The sequence below is a fragment of the Mesoplodon bidens genome (genome assembly GCF_964165515.1).
Source record: "Mesoplodon bidens genome assembly, chromosome: 4".
In the NCBI taxonomy this organism is placed as follows: domain Eukaryota; kingdom Metazoa; phylum Chordata; class Mammalia; order Artiodactyla; family Ziphiidae; genus Mesoplodon; species Mesoplodon bidens.
In genome coordinates, this window is record NC_138160.1 from 14,121,478 (window position 1) to 14,146,854 (window position 25,377).

The 25,377-nt window shown below is 38.6% G+C and overlaps 1 protein-coding gene across 2 annotated transcripts in view; it reads left to right on the forward strand.

Annotated features, from left to right (window-relative positions):
- The window catches only part of FBXL7 (F-box and leucine rich repeat protein 7), a 427,749-nt gene that overhangs the window by 211,850 nt on the left and 190,522 nt on the right, over window positions 1–25,377 (forward strand). The window contains exon 2 of one of the 2 annotated variants that reach the window (XM_081233529.1): window positions 24,331–24,402. The exons of the other annotated variant lie outside the window; for it this stretch is intronic. The gene's annotated coding sequence lies outside the window, so the exon portion shown is untranslated. The remainder of the gene's footprint in view (window positions 1–24,330; window positions 24,403–25,377) is intronic. 2 annotated transcript variants of the gene reach the window in all.

A 25,377-nucleotide genomic window follows, 5' to 3' on the forward strand; every position in this document is an offset into this window, starting at 1 on the left:
GTGTTGAATTTTTAAATTGAGTTTACAGGGGTCCTTCACAGTAATGTCAGATGTTTCACCTTTAACAGAATGAATTTCCCAAAATTTACTTTGATTCTATGCACTGGATGAAGAAAACAAAGTTATTATTGGAATTAACTTTATTTTGCATTTGAAGTATCAAATGATATTGACAAAATTTGCATTATTTAACTTTTGAGAAGTTCTTTCTCTGCTCATGGATCCAACATATGGACAGTTATTGCTTCACTTTTTCTATATACATGAAACAACTTGGAACTGAAAATAAGCAAAAGTAATTCAGCAAAGCGTTGAATGGTCTAAATGAAAAGTCAGTGTTCGTGGACTAATGTGATACACCTTGCACAGCCACACATATTAACTTGTCAATTTTAGGCACAGTCTTCCTAAAATAACTTCTAACTTGATAGCAGTTATAATGCTTCTTCAATAGATTGTGTGTCTTATGAATTTCATAAGGTCAAAAAAGTTTTGGTAGAGTGCTGAGGCCAGAAACTAGATGATAAAAATAGGTGCTGATTTTGAAAGATGTGACCCATTTGATTCAAAAGTGGAGTGTTAGAATTTTATTTTTAATAATATAATATTTTATTTCTTAAAAAAAATTATTTCTTTTATTTATTTATTTTTGGCTGTGTTGGATCTTCACTGCTGCATGTGGGCTTTTCTCTAGTTGCAGCGAAAAGGGGGCTACTCTTCGTTGTGGTACACAGGCTTCTCTTTGCAGCGGCTTCTCTTTGTTGTGGAGCATGGGCCCTAGAGTGCAGGCTCAGTAGTTGTGGTGCACGGGCTTAGTTGCTCCGCGGCATGTGGGATCTTCCTGGACCAGGGATCGAACCTGTGTCCCCTGAATTGGCAGACAGATTCTTAACCACTGTGCCACCAGGGAAGTCCCAATAATGTAATTTTTTAAATAATAAAATTTAATGTGCATTTCAGTCTCCTAAGTGTCAGTGACCTCACTATAACTCAAAAAATATATAGCATTCATAGACTAAAGATACACAGGACCAAATGCAATTATATTTCCCCCCAGAACACAAGGATACAACCAGCTAATATTGAGCAGAGCAGATAAACAAGGTCACACTCAGGCCGTGGCAGGTTCTAAGTGTCAGCCCTGAGGAGTAGGCTGGCGTCTCAGTGCAACTTGACTCCTCTGTGTTCTTTGTCCTTCAGTGGCCTGGGTTCCTGCTCTTTCTGCGGCTCCTGCTGGTTCAGGGTGGAGGGGCAAAATGTGCTGGGAGTCCACTGAGAAGGGTTAACCTAGAGGAGGAAGATGAGGAAGATAGCAGCTCTTTCTGGAAGGGTGAAGAGTTTACCCTTCAGGTCATCCGATTTAAATCTTGCTTGTGCTGCTCATGAACTTGGTGACTTAGGGAAATCCTTCAGTCTCTCGGATCTCAGTTCCCTTATTTATAAAATGAGGAATTGGCATGATGACCTCTCTAACTTTGGTATGAAAAGACTCCAAGTTCTGGGACTTCTCCGGTGGTCCAGTGGTTAAGACTCCACCTTTCAAAGCAAGGGTCGTGGGTTGGATCCCTGGTTGGGGAACTAAGATCCCACGTGCCTTGGGGTATGGCTGAAAAATTAAAAATAAATTAATCAATTAATTAAAAAAATAAACAAATAAATTGCACATCTCTTTAAAAATAAAAACAACAAAGACTCTAAGTTCTGTAATTCAATGGCAAAACTCTTCTTTTCCTTTCTTCCTTCTTTCTCTCTTTTTCCTTCCTTCCTTCTTTCTTTCTTCCTTCCTTCCTTTCTCTCTCTCTTCCTTCCTTTCTCTCTCTCTTTCTTTCTTTCTTTCTTTCTTTCTTTCTTTCTTTCTTTCTTTCTTTCTTTCTTTCTTTCTTTCTTTCTTTCTTTCTTTCTCGGTGTGTTAGTTACAGAAACTATAAAACAGTAACATATTTATTTTGACCTTTGAATATAAGACAATTCTTTGAGGTAAAAAAGTTTTCTTCTGAGATTATTGAGGTAGAATCTTTGCATTCAACATAGGGATTCTGAAAGACAATTACAGAAAATAGCTATAATGCAGAACTCCTTGTGGTGATATAAAATCCAAGAATTAGATTCAAATCCTCTGACAGTTTTCCATCTCCATCAGTCATGTCCAAGTCAAGACATAACAGCATTTCTTCTGTTTCATCCCTTAGTTGGAGTTAAATTCTGCTGGAGACTACACTGCATGTTTTTATTTATTTTTTTAAATCCAGAATGCTCTTTGTCATCTGACAGTGCACCATATTAAACTACTTAAAATGCTTTGTGAATGAAATCACATGTCTGAAATGTGGTGTCCGTTACCAGAGCTCTTGAAGGGCAGGCTTGGGTTTAGTCCGTCTCCTTTGTCTTACCCAGTTTCTCAACCCCAGACATTCTTTTTCTCTATCTTAAGATGGAATCTGTGCATAGACAGTTCATTCAGATTGATAGGGTGGATTGGGTAAAAAAAAAAATGATGTGGGCAATTTTTACCTGGTTCAAATGGGTTAAAAAGAATCATGGTAATCAGAGCTTCAGGGCTGCCCCACCTCTGATCTTGCATTTTCTTTTTCTTTTTTAAAATTATTTATTTAATTAATATTTTATTTATTTATTTGGCTGCCTTCTCTGTGATTGAAGGAGAAGTGCATTGAATTTTCATAAACACGTAATTATCTAACTCCTTCCCAACTTAACATATTTTGACATAAAATCCTTAAATACATATTAACAATCTCAGCGTTAGAGGCTAAGTACTGTAATGTACACATTTAAGGTCATGTACACAAGAATGTGAACTCACAAGGGCAGGAATTCCTGTTTATTGTTATCTACCTTTTGTCGTCAACAGAGCTTGATGCATGAGGTTACCAAATAGATTAAATTAATAAATGTGAGGGTAACCCATGTCCACTGGAGGATGAGAACCATGCTTGTTTTGTACATCTCTGTAGCTATAGCCCCTAGAACGGTGTCTGCGTCTCATTTGTTGAGTGAATGAATGGACTTAGGGATTTGGTCCTTGTCATTCAAGTCTTGTTTGGGAGGCAGCTTGGCAAAATATTAAAGAGCAGTACTAATTAGGTACCACAGTGGTAAATAATCACCAGACACTCATATTTTAATTGTCAAAATGGTAACATAAAAATTGTTCTAGATATTCAAAATCGGAAAATAATATATAACATGCATTACCCCCAAAAGACTTTGACATTGTTGGATTATTTTTACTTCCTTATATATTGAATAAATCTTTGAGTGCCTCTATGTTCCAGGCAGTATATCCGGTGCTGGTGAGTCAATAGTGAAGAAAAGAGTCGTAGGTCTTGCCCAAATTGAACTCATAATCTAACGGGGAAAAAAGTAATAAATAAAATGTTAATTTTTGAAGGGAAAAATGGGGCATTGCGATAGAGAATAACAGAGAATAGCTACTCCAGAAAGGATAAATTATAAGAATGGAACCTTTAAGATGAACTTAAAGGGTGAGAAGGAGTCAGTTCTGTGAAAAGCATCCCAGGCAGAAGTATGTGTGCAAAGGCCCTGTGGCAGCATGGAATTCAGTCACCAAGAGAGCTGTTCTCTATGGGAATAAAGAAAGAGGCAGGTACTGAAGGATTTTGAACAGGAGGACACGGTAAACAAATGTACCATGATGAACATGATACAATGACATTTTAAGACATTCACCCTTGCTCAAAAGTGGAGAATGGATTCAGTGCAGAAGAGTGGAAGTGGGTGTTTAATAGTTCGTCAAAGGAATGATGGTGAACTTGATTAAGATATGTTGACTAAACAATATACGCACAACCTAAAAGTTGAGAGTTATGTTTTATTTGGTGAGAATTTTTAGGACTCCAAGCCAGGGACGCAGCATCTCAGGTATCCCTGGGAGAACTGCTCCGAGGAGGTAAGGGGGAGGGCCAGGATATATAGTGTTGCAGCAAAGGGCAGGTAGTCTGAACATCAAAGATTATTGTTAATTAAGGAAGCCTAGGTATCTCAGGTTAAGGAACTCGGCGCTTTTCTATGTATGGGAAGATGCAAGAGTCTGGGCTCCCTGAAATTGTTCCTTTAATATGCACCTTAGCTCTCTGGGGCCAGTGTTCTCTTTTCACATTCTGCGTTTCCTCAGGGCTCTCTGTGGGGAGTGGCTGCAGTCTGGTGGCTGCTAGATGGCAGGTGTTCTTTTCCTTCCTGAGTTCCCTCAGAGCTCACCAGCTCACTGTTGGCAGTGGCTGCAGTCACTGATGACTGTGACATCTTTTGTTTACTGATATGGCAGGCAGTATTCCATGCATCAGGTAGCAGCAGTGATGAACACGAGGTGCGGAAAGGTTTGAGGTAGAATTAAAGAATTTACTGTTGGAAGAAAGTAGAAGAGGGTTAAGGGAGAAGGAAGGAAGGAGGAATTCTCCCAGGCTCCTGGTTGAATTCATGGGAGAGAGTAGTGCTCTTTACTGAGATGGAAAATATTGGTGCAAGGAGACAGATCTGGGGTGGGGAAGCATGGATTCAGTGGTGGACAGGTTAAGCTGGAGATGTCTGCCAGATAAACTCAGAGATGTCAGGGCAGAGCATGGAACTAGACTGTGAATGCGGATCTCAGAGGAGGCCTCTGAGCTGATGATATAGACGCAGGAATCTCTGACATGCTGAGGGCACAGCGATGGAGGACCAGCTGGGCATACTAAAATTCAAACCTTCAGTTTACAGAACATCTACCTGGGGCAGTGAACCCAGGAAAGCACTTTTCTCATGCCCCATTATTTTACCCAGTCTTTCACTCTTCACCTGGGCTTATACTCTCTCTACTTGCCCTAGGACCCCTGTCCACATGCATTCACTCTTCCTGACCTGGACTCAATTCTTTAGTTCCCTCTCTCACCTGCCCTAGTTTATCCTGTCATCTCCCACCTTTCTGCTCCAGCCCACCCTCCTTTCAGTCTCCTAACCTGGTCTCTCTCATCACCTGCTTTTCAACCTTTAGACTCTCGCTGTCTGCTACCTACCATATTCTAAGTCCTACAAATCTCCGAAGATGTGGCTTCCTTTCCAATATTATTATATAGCTATCAGTACATCAGTAAAAATGAGTCTGCATTCCTACAGGAAGGAGGAGGAAGAAGAAAGGAATGGGGGGCATTATTGGTTATAGGTCATTTGTAGATCAGGTTCCAATTTGCATGTGAATCAGGCAATAGAATTTGTTTTCATGAGACATCTCCCTCAGATTTTCAAGTAATGTCATGAGACAGAAACATTTTTTTTTACTAGGAAGATAAGATGCTAGATGATCAGGATTCCTATTAATACCGAGCAGGACCCTGTAGGGCTCCTGGGCACAAAAACCTTTGTGCCCCCCATTTCTTGATTATAGGAAACAGGCTTATTTCATCCTCCATGACCTTTCCTGAGTTCCTATGGGCAGGTTCAAACAGTTACTAATTAGGGAATGGAGGAGATGCAGGAGACAAGGGAGGAACAGTCAAAAGAAACAATAGTACAGCCTTGGGGCGGGGTCCTGGTTCCCCAACAAGGGATATACATATCTTTGAGCTGTTTTGCAGATACTGAAACCCCTGCCAGGTGGGAGAAGTTAAAAAGGTATGATGCCCACAAGCAGGTACACCCCAGAGGCGTTGGAACCAGAAGGTTGATGATGCCGACTCCCACTTACCTCCCCACCAACCAATCAGAAGATTGTCCATGAGCTGATCACGCCTTCTTTCAACCATTCCTATAAAACTCCTCACTACCCCCTCCAAGTTGGGACACACAGTCTTGAGGGCATTTGCCTGCTGTGCCCCCCTTTGCTTCTCCTTCACCCAAAACTCTGTCTCCAAGAATTAATTTGGTGTTGGGGTACAGAGACCGGATTGGGCTTCACTATTACCATTTGAATTCCCTCTCAACACCATGAATATCCATAGTAGTACAGTATTTGATATATTTTAAGTTCTTAATAGTTACTGATTAAATGAAATTTGTTCTGTAAATAGAGCCAAAGGTTTTGAGAAGTATCACTCTGCGATACCTTATGCCACCACTCACTTTAAATGTTTACACCCTCAATCCTATATCTCTGTTGCCCATTTAGCTGCATCCCCCCCTTTACTGGGCCTTCATGTCAGAGATTCCAAGATTGTAACTTTCCCCCCAAATTACCATGCCAATCTGATGAGCAATTGTTTTAAATAGAAGTAGAATTGACCTGCAACACTATATTAGTTCCAGGTGCACAACATAGTGGTTCAATACTTCTATACATTACAAAATGGTCACTGTGATAAGTCTAGTTACCATGTGTCACTATACAAAGCTGAGGAGCAGTTTTTTAGAGAACAACTCACTTTATAGTAATAATTGGCATCTCCTGTAGGCATGTTGAATTATTGATTACAGATCTTCTGGTGTTCATTCCTGAAAGTAAAATCAGCTAATCATTTTATTCGAATATTTTCCATACTCTCAGATCCAGAAAAGACCAGTGTGTGCAAATTGTACAAATATTTTCAATATTTTTTACTACATGTAAAATTTCAGAGTGAATTCCACTTTAAGGTATCCATTTAGCACGGGGACAGGGATTTCATCTGTTAACATTTTGCTAGATTAAAAAAAAGTTAATACCACGATAGTCTTTCTAGACTACCTGGGTAACAACGTTTCTCTGTGCACATATCTCATTATAAGTAGCTTTCATTTTTAGTAAAGAATCTATATAGTTTGAAAAAAATTAAAGAATAAAAATCTAATGTTTTTAAACTGTATGTACTCAGGATGAACACACTACATGCTTGTTGGTGACACTTACTCTGTGCAGGGATGTTGCCATTTGGCTCTATTTCTGTACAAAGGGATCCAAGGCAAAAGAAGTCGACCAGCTCTTTGCATTTGCCAGGTTGAAGCCAGGAGCTTCATGAGGATTAGGAAGACTCTTTGTGATTCCCCAAACACTGTGGAATCAGAAGAGGCACAGAGCCCCAGAAGGCTGCTGTGTGACAAAGGAGTTCCAAGAATGTTGTCACAAAGAAGGACTAAGCAGTTGTGAGAAGGAAGGGTTGACCTGTGATTTTCTAGAACCTTCAACATTAAAACCTACTGGTTGGATCTGTTAGGAAATTTTTCCCGGGAATATAATGCAGTAGGAGTCAGAAGGTTAGACAGAAACCAGTTACAGAAATGGGTTTTATTGTTTGTTTGCTAGATCTGTCTATAAACCATATGAAGTGTGTTTGTGGGAGGGGTGTAGAATATGTCAACCTATCCACCATCCAGTGCTGTGATCATGCAACCTTCCTTAGCCCAAATATTTTTCCTGACCACTCCCACCATCGGATATTGACTTCTTCTCATACTATTTTCACCTCAGTGTGTTGCCCTCCTCAAAGGGCTATACTACTTTTCCCTCCCGTACAGAATTTCCAAAGGAGAAACCAGGGGTCTGTCTTGCTCTTCAAGTACTGTGTTGGAATATTTACTGTTCAATCACCTTCAACAAGTAATTGTTGAGCACCTACTCGGAAAGTTCTACAGAGGACAAAAGTGTAAATTACAGACCACAGGGATGTTTTTCCATCTGAGCTGGATGAGTCAGGCGAGTTCCTATGCCCAAAACTTCAGGGTTTCTTGAAGCACCTACATGCCCTTCCGTCTTCATGGGAGAGCTTGCTTTAGCCACTGTAGGATTGTGTAAGTAGCCAGGAGTAGTGTCAGGAAATTCTTCTCTATGTGTCTCCAACCTTCCCTCTCTCCACCCTGTGTCTTTCCTCTTCTTTCAGCTCTCTACCTTATTTCCTGTCCCACCTCTGTATCAACACCTCCTCTCTTTTTGTTTTTCTGCTTTATCTTGCCGTCTTCCTAAACTGGCCGACAACTATTTTTATTTGTATTTCTCTGCCAAGCTTTGGATATGTATTTCCCGAAAGACCTAAAATGCTTTTCTACTTGCCATTTCTCTCTCCATTCTAAATCTCTTCATGCCCAGGGGCTGAGTTGGTGTCTGATTAGGCATGATAACCTGTCTGCCCTGGTTTCGAATCAGAAGAACATCAGTTTGACATCTGAAGACAAATCACAGAGCTACCCATCCTTTCCCAGTGTCGTCTGCTCACTGAGGTGCTTATACAAATAGCCCCATCTCTAGAGATGAGGAAGAGTTCAGACTATCACCTGGTTCCCATTTCTCAGCTAATGGAACAGAGGCACATACCTGTAAAACAAATAGGTTCGTTTCCAAATGAAAACCAGATGTGCTGAATCCCACTGGAGTACTGGGTCCACTCTCTGTCACGTGTCTTAGCAGGTGCGGAAGGGTGCCCTTACCTAATTTTCACTACTAATCAACCCGAGCATTCCTTTACCTGAAAAATTAGCAATCCAAATAAACTTTCAGTTACTGTAGCTAGAAATTACAAATGCTGTCACGCAAGGAGCTGAACTGGAGTGCCACATGTAGCTTCTGATGCCAATATCACATTGCCTGACATCTCGATGCTGAAGACTTCTCTTTGCCAGTTAATTTTTGCTTTAGGGAATGAACAATCAGTTATCGGATCCCCTGAACACTTGTATAAATCTCTGAGACAGTATCTTCAGAAGGAAACAGTCCTTTTTTTTTTCCTCTTTCGCTTCAAGAAACTTGTGCCAATAATCAAATGTGCTTTTATTCTCAGTCCTATTCACATGAATCCTCCAACTTATATCTTTTTCTTTCGGGTTTTCTTTGTTTTCAGACCAGAAGAGCACTTTAAGTAAAATTTATGGAATTTAAAAATGCCCAAGGCTTAATAACACACTATTGGAATATTTGAATATAGCTGAATTTACAGCAATAAAGTTATGTGTTGGAGGGTTGTTGGCAAGGGATAAAGTTTGGAGTTCTCCCAGGAAACATTTTCTCACATAGTTGGTCATTGACTCAAATGGCAAGTGTTCTGGAATCATACTCACATGACATTGGTGGGTCTCTGGAACTAAGAAGTTAGTTCCTTCTCATTGAAAGATCAAGAATGTGTCTTAAATGCAGCACCTGCTGTCTGTAAGATGCCAGGGCCAAGACTGGAGAAGTCCCTAGAGACACATAAGACCTGGGTCCTGCCCACAAGGAACTCACAATCTAGTTGGGAAGTTAAGACATTACATTGTGGTCCCAAAGACATCATTAAAGATGCAAACATTCTCACGTCTACCTTCAAAATATACAGAGTCAGGACATTTCTTATCATGTCCACTGCGGCCACCCTGCTCTAAGCCACCATCATCTCTCATCCCGATTATTGCTCTAACCTCCCAAGTGGTATCTCTGTGCTTCCACTGTGGCCCTGTTTAACCTACACTCAACAAAACAATCAAGGTGATCCAGTTAAAGAGTGAGTTGGATCATGGCAGTCCTCTGTCGAAAGCCCTTCGAAGCTCCTGGACCCACTCAGAGTAGAGCCAGTGTTCTTGCAGTATAGACAAGGGTCTACACACAGTCCAGCCACCCACACCTTCTTTGACTCTCTGCTCTCAACTTTTACCAGTTTTCCTCTTGCACATTCTGCTCCATCCATGCTCTCACCCCCTTGCTTTTCCTGGAGTACACCAGGAATGTTGCGACCTCAGGGCCTTTGCACTTGCTGACCCCTCTGCCAGGAATCCTCTATCCCCTGATGACTACTCACCCCTCACATACTCAGGTGTTCATTCACAGTGAGGACTTTTTAGACCCCGTTACCTTAAATTGAGCTCTCATATGCACCCATTTGTGCACGGGCCCACACACACGCACACTTTTTTAAAAAAATTGGAGTATAGTTGCTTTACACTGCTGTCAGTTTCTGCTGTACAGCAAAGTGAATCAGCCATTCGTATACATATATTCCCTCTTTTTTTGGATTTCCTTCCCATTTAGGTCACCATGGAGCACCAAGTAGAGTTCCCTGTGCTATACAGTAGGTTCTCATTAGTTATCTGTTTTATACATAGTAGTGTATATATGCCAATCCCAATCTCCCAATTCATCCCACCCCCCTTTCCCCCTTGGTATCCATATGTTTCTTCCCTATGTCTGTGTCTCTGTTTCTGCTTTGCAAATAAGATCACCTATACCGTTTTTCTAGATTCCATATATATATGGGTTAATATATTATAAAAATATGGAACGCTTCCTGAATTTGTGCGTCATCCTTGCACAGAGGCCATGCTAATCTTCTGTGTTCCCATTTTAGTATATGTGCTGCCGAAGTGAGCACCACACACACTCTCTTGCTTGCTTTAATTTTTTTCCATATAGATATCACCATATGAAACCCTAAGAGTTTGTGTGTTATCTATCTTTTCCCCAGTAGGAGCTAAGCTAGTTTTTTTTTTTTTTTTTCAGTTTTGTTTACCATATCTTTAGCACCTAGAATGGTACCTGACACACAGTAGGTGGCCAATAAATATTTATTGAATGATTATTTTTATTTTGAGCATGAGGTGTTATATTAGTTTCTTTGGGCTGCTGTAACAAAGTATCACAAACTAGGTTGCTTAAAGCACAGAAATTTATTGTCTCACAGCTCTGGAGGATAGAAATCTGAAATCAAGGTGTCTGCAGAGCCATGCTTCCTCTAAAATCTGTAGAGGAGAATCTTGAAGCTTCTGGCAGCCTCAGGTGTCAACTTCAGCTGCAGCACTTCAATCCCTACCCCCGTTGTCACATGACATTCTCTCCTCATTTGGGATGGGGTGGGAGGAAAACTATTCCCTTTTATGTCATCTCACCTGCCTTTTTCCTCTAAAATTTGACCAGACTAATATCCCATCAATACACCTCTGGTCCAGCATCTACTCAGACCAGAAACCTTCAGCATCTATAAGTTGTCTAAATTCTCTAGTCTAGAATTTGAGGTTTTCCACATTCTGTTTGCCACTCACCATCACATAACCTGTGACCTATCTAACTTGTAGGATTTGCTTCTCCCCATAGGTACCCTTTGGTGCATCCCCACACATGTCTCTTCTTATGCTTTTCTTTCAACCCTTCTCTAGTGAAACCATTATGCAAAGATTTTCCTGCCATCTTCCTTCCTAAGTCCAACTTCTCCATCTTCAAAGCATGCATGCAAGATTACCCCTACCTTTTTGATGGCATTCATTATTTCCTATCCTGTCTTTTAGGTATATGTGAATGAAGGTTTTGTCTCCTCTAAATTAGGATGATAAACATACCAGTAGCATGATTTTTTGGTTGATAAAACTTGTGAGAAGATTGTACATTTAAATTTTAATAAAGCTTTTGTTGTTCTGAATCAAAGAACGTGAGGTTTCAGATGCAAGAACATGTCTTTCCTCAGTTGTTTTCTAAGATAGCAATACACAGTGATGAAATGAGGTCAAGATTCAGAGGGAAGGGTTTGAGAAAGAAACATTAAGAAATGTGGAGGAAGTTGGGTGGATGTTAAAAAGTCTGTGTTAGGGACTTCCCTGTTGGTGCAGTGGTTGAGACTTTGCCTTCCAATGCAGAGGGTGTGGGTATGATCCCTGGTGGGGGAGCTAGGATCCCACATGCCTTGCAACCAAAAACGTAAAACAGAAGCAATATTGTAACAAATTCAATAAAAGACTAAAAATGGTCCACATCAAAAAAATCTTTTTAAAAAGTCTATATAATATATTACATGTAGCCACCTTTGGGTCTCTTTTCAAGCACCTACACTCTCTTTGGAAAATAAATTATTTTACATATTGTGGTATGCCAAATAATGTCCTCTGAAAGGTGGCCCCATCATAATTCCTGGAACCTATGATATGCTAAGTTACGTGGCAAAAGGGACTTTGTGGGTATGATTAAGTTCAGGATCTTAAGATGGGGAGATTATTCTGGATTAGTCTGGCTGGATCCAGTGTAATAACAAGGATCCTTATAAGACAGAAACAAGACAGTCTCTAAGAAGAAGATGTAATGGCAAAAGCAGAGAAGAAAAGAAGGCTTCATGACAACAGAAGCAGAGAGAGATTGAAATGCTGGCTTTGAAGGTGGAGGATGGGGCCATAAGCCAAAGAATGCAGGTGGCCTCTAGATGCTAGGAACTGAATTCTCCCTTAGAACTTCCAGACAGAATACAGACCTGCTGACACCTTGATTTTAGGGCTTCTGACCTCCAGAATTATAAGATAATAAATTTGTGTTGTTTTGAGTGACTTAGTTTTGCAGTAATTTATTACAGTGGCAATAGAAAACTAACACATATTTTAAGGTATTGACAATTAAAAGCAGAGACCAGGGTTTGGCAATCTTTGCTATAAAGGACCAGATAGTAAATATTTTAGGCTTTGTGGGCCATCTGGTCTCTGTTACAATTACTCAGCTCTGCCATATAGCATGAAAGCAGCCAGAGACAAGATGTAAATAAATGGCTGTGGCTGTGTTCCAATAAAACTTTATTTACAAAAATAAGCAATAGACTGGATTTCGCCCATGGGCTGCGGCTTGCTGATACATGGTATAAACCAATGCCTCATAATTGTTTATTGTTTTAATTTATACTTCATCCTATTCTGGAGTCTTATTCCTGTTTATGTATGCCACATGACCCACTGAACAGAACATTCAACAATGGTCTGAAATTGGTTCTCCGACCAGAAACATTAAGATTTTTAAGTGAAGATGAAGCTTATTATTAACATTCTACAGTCATCTTTAATTCCTCAGTACTTGCATATTGCAAAAATTGTATCCTAGAGGTGTAAATAGCAGTGCTAAATGACTCTGGCTTGATTTGCTCAAGGGAGAAGACCATACCGTATTTTCACAAAGCCTCTAGAATTTCTAATGCTAAGAATATGCACATCTCATGAAAATGTATTTCATCAAGCACTGTCTACAGAGGATTAAACTAAACTGTAAAACCATGTTTTTTGTGTACAGACTTCAGGATTGCTAATGCTCTTTTGTTTATAATTTCTCCCTGGGACATCTCTCTTGAGGCAAATGTTCCCTCAGCAGAGGAGGTACTGTACAGACAGTGTGATTTTTAGCCAAAAAAATTGCTGCACGCGGGGATTCTTATTAGACTTGTGTTGTACTTCTCTTTGCTTTGTGAACCTGACCCCAAACATCTGTGTAAATGTGGCAAGTTAAAACAGCTTGCTTATACCTGGCTTGCCAAATACAGTTCTGTTTTCATCATGTTTATATCAGTATTACATGACATTGGCCCACCTCCCGTGCCTGCTGGCTTCCTTCTCCTTTCTTCCTTGTTCATCATGCTGACCTCCAACCTTAACGGCTCAAACCCAATCCTACCCCCTCCATGGTCAGGCCTGCATCATCACTACTTCCTCTGCAACTTCTCCTAACATTCTTCTGGTCTATATGTGGATTAGTTAATTCATGTCACATGAAGCTTTACTGTTTGCATGATTTTTGCATGCACCCTACTAAATTATAGATTTGCTCATATTCAGAAACTAGCTTATAATTATTTATAGTTCATAATACTTCATATAATATTAAATAAATATTATCTAGCTTATTGATTGCTAGATTTTTTACTTAATTTGACTCTTTGGGTTTTTTAAAAATATTTTTTAGAATACTTTTAGGTTCACAACAAAATTGAAAGGAAAGTACAGATAATTCCCATACACCTCCTACCCTTACACATGCATAGCCTCCTCTATTATCAACACCACTCACCAAAATGGCACCTTTTTTACCAAGGATGAACCTACATTGACACATCATAATCCCCCAAGGTCCATAGTTCACTTTAGGGCTCACTCTGGGTATGTGCATTCTGTGGGTGTGGACAAATGTATAAATGACATATATCCATCATTATAATATCATACAGAGTATTTTCATTGCCCTAAAAATTCTTTGTGCCCTGCCTATTCGTCTCCACCCATGCACTAACACACATACACTCCTGGAAGCCACTGTTTTCTTTCTTTATTTTTTTTATTGTCTCTATAGTTTTGCTTTTTCTAGAATGTCATAAAGTTAGAATCATAACAGGTAACTTGTTAGATTGACTTCTTTTGCTTAGTAATATGCATTTAAGATTCCTTTATGTCTTTTCATGGCTTGATAGCTCATTTCTTTTTAGCATGGAATAATATTCCATTGTCTGGCTATACCACAGTTTATCCATTCACCTATTGAAGGACATCTTGGTTGCTTCCAAGTTTTGGCAATTATAGATAAAGCTGCTATCAACATCCGTGTGGACGTAAGTTTTCAGCTCCTTTGGGGAAATAACCAAGGAGCACAATTACTGGATCATATGATAAAAGTAGGTTTAGTTTTTGTGGAAACTGCCAAATTGTTTTCCAAAGTGGCTGTACCATTTTGCATTCCACCAGCAGTGTATGAGAGTTCCTGTTGCTCCTCATCCTTGTCAGCATTTGGTGGTGTCAGTTTACTGGATTTTAGCCATCCTAATTGGCATGTAGTGCTATCTCGTTGTTTTAATTTGCGTTTCCCTGATGACATATAATGGGGAGCATCTTTTCATAAACTCTTTGACCATCTGTATATCTTTTTGGTGAGGTGTCTGTTAAGGTCTTTGGTCTATTTTTAATTGGGTTGTTTATTTTCTTATTACTGAGTTTTAAGTGTTCTTTGTATATTTTGGATAACAGCCCTTTGTCAGATGTGCCTTTTGCAAATATTTTCTCTAAGTCAGTGGCTTGTCTTCTCATTTTCTCGATGTCTTTTTCAGAGCAGAAGTTTAAAATTTTAACAACGTCTAGCTTATAAATTATTTCTTTCTTGGACTGTGTCTTTGCTGTTGTATTTAAAGTCACTGTCATATATAACAGCGGTCCCCAACCTTTTTGGCACCAGGGACCAGTTTCGTGGAAGACAATTTTTCCACGAATGTGGAGTGGGGGGATGGTTCAGGCGGTAATGCGAGTGATGGGGAGTGGCAGATGAAGTTTCGCTCACCTGCCGCTCACCTCCTGCTGTGCAGCCAGTTCCTAAAAGGGGGTTGGGGACCCCTGATATACAAGGTCATCTAGGTTTTCTCCAGTGTTACCATCTAGGAGTTTTATAGTTTTGTGTTTAGATTTAGGTCTGTGATCCATTTAGAGTTAATTTTTGTGAGGCATGTAAGGTCTGTGTCTAGATTCATTTCTTTTTTTTGCATGTAGATGTCCAGTTGTTCCTGCACCTTCTGTTGAGGAGACTTATCTTTGCTCCATTGTATTGCCTTTTCTCCTTTGTCAAAGATCAGTTGACTCTATTTATGGGGCCCTGTTCCTGGGCTCTTTATTCTGTTCCATTGATCTATTTGTCTGTTCTTTCAACAATACCACAGTGTCTTGATTACTGTAGCTTTATGTTAAGTCTTGAAGTTAGGTAGCATCATTGTTCCAACTTTGTTCTTCTTCAATATTGTGTTGGCTGGTCTGTATCTTTTGCCTTTCAAATAAACTCTAGAATCAGTTTGCTGATATAATACAATAGCTTGTTGCATTTTTTATCATGATTGCATTGAATCTGCAGATCAAGTTGGGAAGAACTGACATCTCGGCAATATTGAATTTCTCTATCTGTGAATACAGAATATCTTTCCATTTATTTAGTTCTCCTTTAATTTTGTTGATCAGAGTTTTGTAGTTTTCCTCACACAGATCTTGTACATTTTGTAGACTTAGGCTTAAGTATTTCATTTTGGGGGGGTGCTAATGTAAATAACATTGCATTATTAATTTTAAATTCCCTTTGAACATTGTTGGTGTATAAGAAAGCAATTGACTTTGTTATATTATACCTTGTATCCTTCAACCTTGCTATAATTACTTATTAATTCCAGGAGTTTTTTGTTTATTTTTTCAAATTTTCTACATAGAGGATCATGTCATCTGCAAAGACAGTTTTAAACCTTCCTTCCCAATCTGTATACCTTTTATTTCTTTTTCTTGCGTTGTTGCATTAGCAAGTACTTCCACCGTGATGTTGAAAAGGGCTGGTGAGAAGGGACATCCCTGCTTTGTACTTGATCTTAATGGGAAAGCTTTGAGTTTCTCACCATTAAGTATGATGATAGCTATAGATTTCCTGTAGATAATCTTTATCAAGTTGAGAAAACTCCCCTCTATTCTTAATTTACTGAGAGTTTTTATTATGAATGGGTGTTGGATTTTGTCAGATCCTTTTTCTGCATCTATTGCTGTGATTTTTTTTTCATTTTTAGTCTGTGATAGATTACATTAATTGATTTTCAAATGCTGAACCAGCCTTGCATACCTGGGATAAATCCCACCTTGTCACAGTGTATACTTCTTTTTAATACATTTTTGGATTTGATTTGCTAAAATTTTGTTGAGGACTTTTGCATCAATGTTCATGAGAGATATTGGTCTGTAGCTTCCTTTTCTACTAATATCTTTGTTTAGTTTGGGTATTGAGATAATACTGGCTTCACAGAAAATATTCCCTTTGTTTCTATCCTTTGATAGAGATTGTAGAATTGATGTAATTTCTTCTTTAAATATTTGGTAGAAGTCATCAGTGAACCCATGTGGGCCCAATCCTTTCTGCTTTGGAAGGTTATTAACTATTGATTCAATTTCTTTCATATTGGGTTGGCCAAAGAGTTCGTTCGGTTTTTCCTTAACATCTTATGGTATAGGCCTATTCAGATTATTTATTTCTTCTTGTATGAGTTTTGGCAGATTGTGTCTTTGAAGAAATTGGTCCATTTCATCTACTTCATCAAATTGTGGGCATACAGTAGTTCATAGTATTCTTTTATTATTCTTTTAATTTTCAATAAGATCTGTAGTGAGGTCCCCTCTTTCATTTCCAATGTTACTAATTTATGTCCTCCCTCTCTCTCTCTCTTTCTCTTTTTTTTTTCTTTGTTACCTTGGCTAGAGACTTATTTTATTTATTTATTTATTTTTTGGCTGCATTGGGTCTTCATTGCTATGTGTGGGCTTTCTCTAGTTGCGGCAAATGGGGGCTACTCTTCATTGTGGTGCATAGGCTTCTCATTGTGGTGGCTTCTCTTGTTGTGGAGCATGGGCTCTAGGCATGCGGGTTTCAGTAGGTGTGGCACACAAGCTCAGTAGTTGCGACTCATGAGCTCTAGAGCACAGACTCAGTAGTTGTGGTGCACAGGCTTAATTGCTCCGCGGCATGTGGGATCTTCCCAGACCAGGGCTCGAACCCGTGTCCCCTGCATTGGCAGGCGGATTCTTAACCACTGAGCAACCAGGGAAGTCCCAAGGCTTATTGGTTTTATTGATCTTTTTGAAGAACCAGTTTTCAGCTTCATTGATTTTCTCTATTGATTTCCTCTTTTTCATTTCATTGATTTCTACCCTAATTCTTAATATTTCTTCTGCTTACTTTGGATTTACTTTGCTTTTCTTTTTCTAGTTTCCTAAGGTGGTAACTTAAATTGTTGATTTTAGATCTTTATTCTTTTCTAATCTATACATTCAATACCATAAGTTTCCCTCTAAACACTGTTTTTGCTGCATTCCACAGATTTGATAAGTTGTGTTTTCATTTTCAGGTAGTTCAAAATATTTTTAAACTCACCTTAAGATTTCTTCCTTGACCCATGTATTTTTCAGAAGTTTGCTGTTTAATCTCCATGTATTTTGTGGTTTTCCAGTTAACTTTCTGTTTTTGAATCCTAGTTTAATCCCATGTGGTCTGAGAGCAGGCACTGTATAATTTCTATTCTTTTACATTTGTTAGGGTGTGTTTTATGGCCCAGAATGTGGTCTACCATGGTAAACATTCCATGAGCGCTTGAGAAAAATGTGTATTCTGCTATTGTTGAATGAAGTAGCCTGTAGATGTTAATTATATCTAGTTGAAAATCTATCTGATTTTCTGCCTGCTATATTTGCTCATTTCTGAGAAAGGAGTTTTCTTTGGATTATACTGAGAAATATGCTAGTGATTTACAACAGAATTTTTATTTTGATTTTACCTTTTCAGTTACAGCTAGTGTTCACTTAATATTTTAGAGAAAGCAGTCTACTCTGATTTCCAGATTTGCTTAGTGGCTGTCATTTATATTAAAATCATATTGGATGATAACACTTAATTAATATCTTGGAAGCAAAGGAATAATGAGGATATAGTCTTGAACTTTTTTGATTTACGCATGACTTTACCTAAAGTATGCCGGAAAATTAAGAATTTTTATTATCTTCAAAAACTTACAGAGAAAGAAGTCCAGAGTCTCCTGACATGGACTGATTTTAGTTTAAACAATCTGCCATGTAAGGCCCTATACATTTGTCAGGCCTCAGTAAATATGCCACTTGGTATGGAGAGCTGTGTTGGGCAGTGCATTTCTATTTTCTTTCCGGTTCCCAGCAACACCTGGTCTTTGTATTCTGCTGTCTCATAGGGATGATGACCATGTTGTTGGTCTAGTTTCCTAGTGTATACTTTAAGCCACTCAGCAGATATAAAAAGTAGAATTCTACTGAGATTTCATTACAAACTGTTCTAAGGATGTTCATTTAAAATGCATAAGTGCTGAGCACTGAAACCATCCTTTTTTTTTTAATTCTCTCATCACCGACTCCACTGAAAAAAATTATCATGATTTGTTAGTGAAGTAGACATTCTGATGCCCAGAGGTATTGCAGACCAGTGGTCAGGACATAATAAGAAACTACACTAAAAGTGCTTGCTTGCCATCTTCCATATTGTACTATTTGAATGAGTGAGAAAAGGTGAGTGAAAAGTTGACTGCAAATAATTACATAAAAATAGATACAAGACATTGCTCCACAGTATCACTTCTGATATACACCCATCCAGGATATGTAACCTTAATCTAAGTGTGAGAAAACAGACATTTCCAAATGGAGGAATGTTAGGCAAAATAATTGATCTGGGCTCTAAAAAAATGCCAATGTCATGTAAGTCAAAAGAGTCTGGGGGCTATACTACAAAGCTACAGTAATCAAGACAGTATGATACTGCGACAAAAACAGGAATATAGATCAGTGGAACAGGATAGAAAGCCCAGAGATAAACCCATGCAAATATGGTCACCTTATCATTGATAAAGGAGGCAAGAGTATACAATGGAGAAAAGACAGTCTCTTCAATAAGTGGTGCTGGGAAAACTGGACAGCTACATGTAAAAGAATGAAATTAGAACACTACCTAACACCATACACAAAAATAAACTCAAAATGGATTCAAGACCTAAATGTAAGGCCAGACACTATCAAACTCTTAGAGGAAAACATAGGCAGAACACTCTATGACATAAATCACAGCAAGATCCTTTTGGATCCACCTCCTAGAGAAATGGAAATAAAAACAAAGATAAACAAATGGGACCTAATGAAACTTCAAAGCTTTTTCACAGCAAAGGAGACCATAAACAAGAAGAAAAGACAACCCTCAGAATGGGAGAAAATATTTGCAAATGAAGCAACTGACAAAGGATTCATCTCCAAAATTTACAAGCACATGCAGCTCAATATCAAAAAAACGAACAACCCAATCCAAAAATGGGCAGAAGACCTAAATAGACATTTCTCCAAAGAAGATACACAGATTGCCAACAAATACATGAAAGGATGCTCAACATCACTAATCATTAGAGAAATGCAAATCAGAACTACAATGGGGCTTCCTGGGTGGTGCAGTGGTTAAGAGTCTGCCTGCCGATGCAGGGGACACGGGTTCAAGCCCTGGTCCAGGAGGATCCCACATGCCGTGGAGCAACTGAGCCCGTGCACCACAGCTACTAAGCCTGCACTCTGGAGCCTGTGAGCCACAACTGCTGAAGCCCGCGCAACTAGAGCCTGTGCTCTGCAGCAGGGGAGGCCATGCAATGAGAAGCCTGTGCACCACAGCAAAGAGTGGCCCCCGCTTGCTGCAACTAGAGAGGGCCTGTGTGCAGCAGCAAAGACCCAATGCAGCCAAAAATAAATTAAATTAAATTAAAAAAAAAACCCTACAATGAGGTATCACCTCACACCAGTCAGAATGGCCATCATCAAAAAAATCTACAAACAATAAATGCTGGAGAGGGTGTAGAGAAAAGGGAACCCACTTGCACTGTTGGTGGGAATGTGTATTGATGCAGCCACTATGGAGAACAGTATGGAGGTTCCTTAAAAAACTAAAAATAGAACTACCATATGACCCAGCAATCCCACTGCTGGGCATATACCCTAAGAAAACCATAATTCAAAAAGAGTCATGTACCACAATGTTCATTGCAGCTCTGTTTACAATAGCCAGGACGTGGAAGCAACCTAAGTGTCCATCAACAGATGAATGGATAAAGAAGATGTGCTACATATATACAATGGGATATTACTCAGCCATAAAAAGAAGTGAAATTGAGTTATTTGTAATGAGGTAGATGGACCTAGAGTCTGTCATCCAGAGTGAAGTAAGTCAGAAAGAGAAAAACAAATACCGTATGCTAACACATATATATGCAATCTAAAAAAAAAAAATGGTTCTGAAGTACCTAGGGGCAGGACAGGAATAAAGATGCAGACATAGAAAATGGACTTGAGGACCTGGGGAGGGGGAAGGGTAAGCTATGATGAAGTGAGAGAGTGGCATGGACATATATACACTACCAAATGTAAAATAGATAGCTAGTGGGAAGCAGCTGCATAGCACAGGGAGATCAGCTCAGTGCTTTGTGACCATCTAGAGGGGTGGGATAAGGAGAGTGGGTGTTAGACGCAAGAGGGAGGAGATATGGGGATATATGTATATGTATAGCTGATTCACTTTGTTATACAGCAGAAACCAACACACCATTGTAAAGCAATTATACTCCAATAAAGATGTTAAAAAAAATAGTCTGGGGGAATGTTCTAGATTAAAACATCCTTGATCAGATCCTAGATTCAAATATAAAATAAAATAAAATTTCCCAGCTTTACAGGACATTATTGAGCCAATGGAGAAATTTTAAATATAGAGTTTCTATTGATAAGGGTATTTGAATCATTGTTAAATTTTCTGTGTATGATGATTGTATTGATGTGATGTGGGATATTTCATAAGAGGGTATATGCTGAAGTATTTCTGAGATTTAGATTCACAAGATTTGCAACTAACTCTCAAGTAATTCTGAAAAAGAGAGTGTTTATATGTGTGTACACCTATACATACATACACACATATGTACACATATACTTGTGTATTATTCATATATATAAATGTAAAAGAGAGAGATAGAATGTGTAAATATTAACAATTGGTAAATCTTGGCATATAGGTGTTTGTTGTACTATTCTGCCAAGTTTTTCCAGAAGTTTGACATTTTTCAAAATAAAAATTGGGAGATAAGTAGACAACAAACCTCAGAGGGTCTTTTCCCCAGGCTTTTGTTTGGACATTAGTTAAGGTTCAGATAAACGAAAGTGGAAAATCCTCAAGCTACCCAAATAAATAATCTGTTCTTATCTTTTACAATATTTGGATATTTTAGCACTTATAGACAAGGCAGTTGAAGACTAGCTAAATAAATATCTTTATATATTTGACCCTTTAAGGGATGACTTTAAATAAACAAACAAATAAAATAACAGCCAAGCATCCAGGCATTGTGATAATCACAAGTTTTTGATTTGGAAATGTTTCCCAGTTTGAGAGTTATTGCTTTCAGCTGTAATAATAACAGGCTTTTCCTCTAAGGGAAAAATATGTGATGTTTAAAATAAATATCATCAGTACAGTTTTGCACTGTTGAGAAAACATAAATGACCTTTTTTTCTTTAAACATTCGGATCACCCAAATTCTCATGAATGTGTATTGGGGGAGACAGAATTTCAACTGACTAAAGGGTGATAAAAAGACTGGTTACAAGAGGGTTCACCATCATTTTAAACAGCTCCAAAGCCCTTTGGTTTGTGACCTTCGCACAAGGAGAGGCTCAGAGTTTTGTCCAAGCAAGTTGGCTTTATGTTCCTACTGAAATCTGCATTTTGACTGTTGAATACAATTCAGGACGGAACTGTAAGCTCAGACGATGCCACTACTTACTTCCTTGGAGTTGACTCAAACCAGTGTTGTTCTCAACAGGGTGGTATCATAAAAGGGTTTACCCATATCTCCAGGGAACAGCCAAAGACTTGAAGACATCTTTTCGGTGAGATTTCACATCCTCACTTTTTGTCTTAGGAGAAAATAGTAACAAGTTTCGTCTTTGTTCCCTTAGTCTGACATGATAAATCTTTCAGCAAGAAGATGTTTTTCTTTAACTGAAAAAATATCCAGAACTATAGTGAATATCATTATTTGAGTAGCCATGATTTTTCTGACATCATACTAGTTGAATTACCTACAGTTATGTGATAGCAACACCACAGGAGCCCTGTAGGACAGGCACTACTATTTTACAGAGAAGGAAAATTTTACCGCTACCTTAGTAGGTATTGATTGGTCTGGTAATAATCTTGCTCTTACCACTACAATATACTGCTTCCTGCAAATGGAGGATATTTATTTTCTTTTATTCCATTATCCACTTAGAAATTGTGAGAGCATACAGAAACACAATCAAATGAATGGAAACAAATCCTTTTAAGGTGGCAATTTTGTTTCTTTTCTCCACCAGCTGGTCAGTGAGGTCTTTTATGAGCGTGTTTATCTTTCTAGAGTCTTAACACGGATAGACATTTATTTGTCGATTAAAATCTGTAGCACGAACTAAGGGAAATAACAGACATTCTGCAGGAATGATTCATGTCAAGGTAGCTTGCCTTGATTGAGGCCAGAGATCATGGGAGAATTCAGCTGAGTTCTCCAGAGTCCTCCTTGGAAAAGAGAGAGAACAGCAGTGAGAGAATCTGAAGTAATAGGCTTATCAACTGATAGCCATTCACTAACTCAGAAGTACTTGGAAGGTGAGAAGTTGAGTGCATATTCAAAATCAGTAGCTACTGCTTCTTGTGTGTTCAACAAACATTATCACCAGTTCTGTGCCAGGCATCGGGCTGTGTACTGAACTCATTCAAGGGTCACCCAGTTGTCTACAAGTCTAAATTTTCAATCTCTGTTGAATTGCTATGCATAAAGTGAGATGTTAGCAATAAAGCATAATACCTGTACTAAACCAGTCATTTATTAGTAATTATGACTATTAATTAGCATCATCTTCCAAGTAATGCTAGTAATGAAGAGCCCACATTGTGGATGCCCCCCAGGACATTTTCCTTGAAGACTTCCTTTGGAACTTTTCCTGAAAACATTCAAGAATCATATGGAAGACATCCAGTTAGAAACTTCCATGTTGTAAACTTTAAGCTTTGATTATATTTACCTTGGGTGGCTGAGTAAATTACTTGACTTTTCTCCAGGCTTAAAATGGTGTTATAAAACCACATTTGTGCCTGATTACATGGTCCATCTCTGTTGTGAACCCTTTCAAGCATGCATGTAGGTTGTAAATATTGGGAAAACATTTAATAATTCATTAAAAATTCATGTTTTAAATTGTAAGTCTGATTTTGCTTTCGTACCTAGCTTATTTTTTCTCTCCCATTTAGTAAATTCAGCAATCCTCACTAACTGAAATGTCGGTCAACAATTATTTTTTCTAATATGGCAAATCATTTTGTACATTAAGCCACCAGCTTTGGCAACAGTGGCACCATCAGCTATCATCTGTTTTTAGCTGTTTCCTTTCAAAATGATTTATTGGAAAGAGTATAATATTATATAATTATGCAGTGCTTATCACACCTTAATGTGAGATTTTCCACCTAAATTGGTAGTTACCCCTGCTTCTCTGAAAAACACACACACACACACACACACACACACACACACACAGACACACACCCCTGGGAGAAAAATGCCAAAATTCTAAAACCTTACATAATAGGCTCAGAGAATGAGCTTATTCTGGGACAAGCTGGATGTTTTTACAGTGCAGAATGCTTGTTAAATAAAGGCAGTGATGACTCAAGTGAGAAATATGTTTGAAAGTAATAATTTTATATGCAGTATTTTTTCTTCCTCTGTTACATTTTATTCATGGTGCAACTTTCTCTGCAGAACAGTAATATCTGTTTTTAATTCTGGAGTATTTTATTGTTTAAAAAAATCCCATCTTAAATTTCAGATGTATAATTTTGCTTTTATGATAGAATACTTATGAAAATTGTAACTGTTTGGTAAAGGAGGTTTGTATAATGCTCATGCACACATCTTTGAAGCTCAATATTTTATTTTATTATAAGGACTAGGTAAATTTTCATTTCATTTTCTGCTTGGAGACTACGCATGTCTTGGGTTTTCAAAGAACTGTTTTGTAGTGTGAAATCTACACTGTTAAACAGAACAATCTCTTTCTAAATTCCTTTAGGCATGTGACTTTAAGAGACCTGTGAATATTTAAAGTGATAAGAGTTCCAAAGCTTGTGGAGCTGCAGGATCTGTAAGTAAAGGTCCCTCACAAAATCTACAAATACTCTGCCTAAAATCATAGCAAACAAAGATCAGAACATACGGGAAAAATTAGTCATTTTAGGTCCTACCTTTTTATTTGCATTTCAAATAAAATTATTTATATTCTCCTTTCCCTCTTTTTCTCCCTTCTCCTTTCTCCTCTGCACTATCTTCAGTTCTTCTCTCTCTGTTTATTTCCATGATAATACAAAAATAAATATTTCCCAACTTAAAAAAGAGAGAGAAAACCATTTTTTTGACTCTCAGACCCAACTATGCTAATTCTCAGCTCTCCTTTGTAGTTAAACTTTTCAAAATATTTTCTTTTCATATTGCCTTTTTTCCCCTCACTTCCCGTTTTTTAAATCTTTTTTTTTTTTTTTAGATGTTAGCATTGTAGTGATATTTTCCCAGGCATATTTTCAGCCCAGATAAGGACACTTTTTTTTTTTTTTTGCGGTACGCGGGCTTCTCACTGTTGCGGCCTCTCCTGTTGCGGAGCACAGGCTCCGGACGCGCCAGCTCAGTGGCTATGGCTCACGGGCCCAGCCGCTCCGCGGCATGTGGAATCTTCCCGGACCAGGGCACGAACCCGTGTCCCCTGCATCGGCAGGCGGATTCTCAACCACTGCGCCACCAGGGAAGCCCAAGGACACTTTTTAAGTACGATTGTGTTGAACACTATTTTTTGGCTACCCAGATCATTTTTGCTATTATAAAAAATTGCAAGTATTGCCTAAGAATGCACATAATTGTGCACCTAGCATATTTATTTCTTCTTAAGAAATACTTTATTATGAAATATTTCAATACTTCCAATAGCAGGCTTTCAGAGCCAACTGCAAGAGTATAGTGGAGGCCTACCTACCATCTGATGAATATTTAACAGATATTTGTCAGGCTTATGTCGACTATCCCCCAGTCTTTATTCATTATTTCTTCATAACAACCTGGAAGGCCAGCT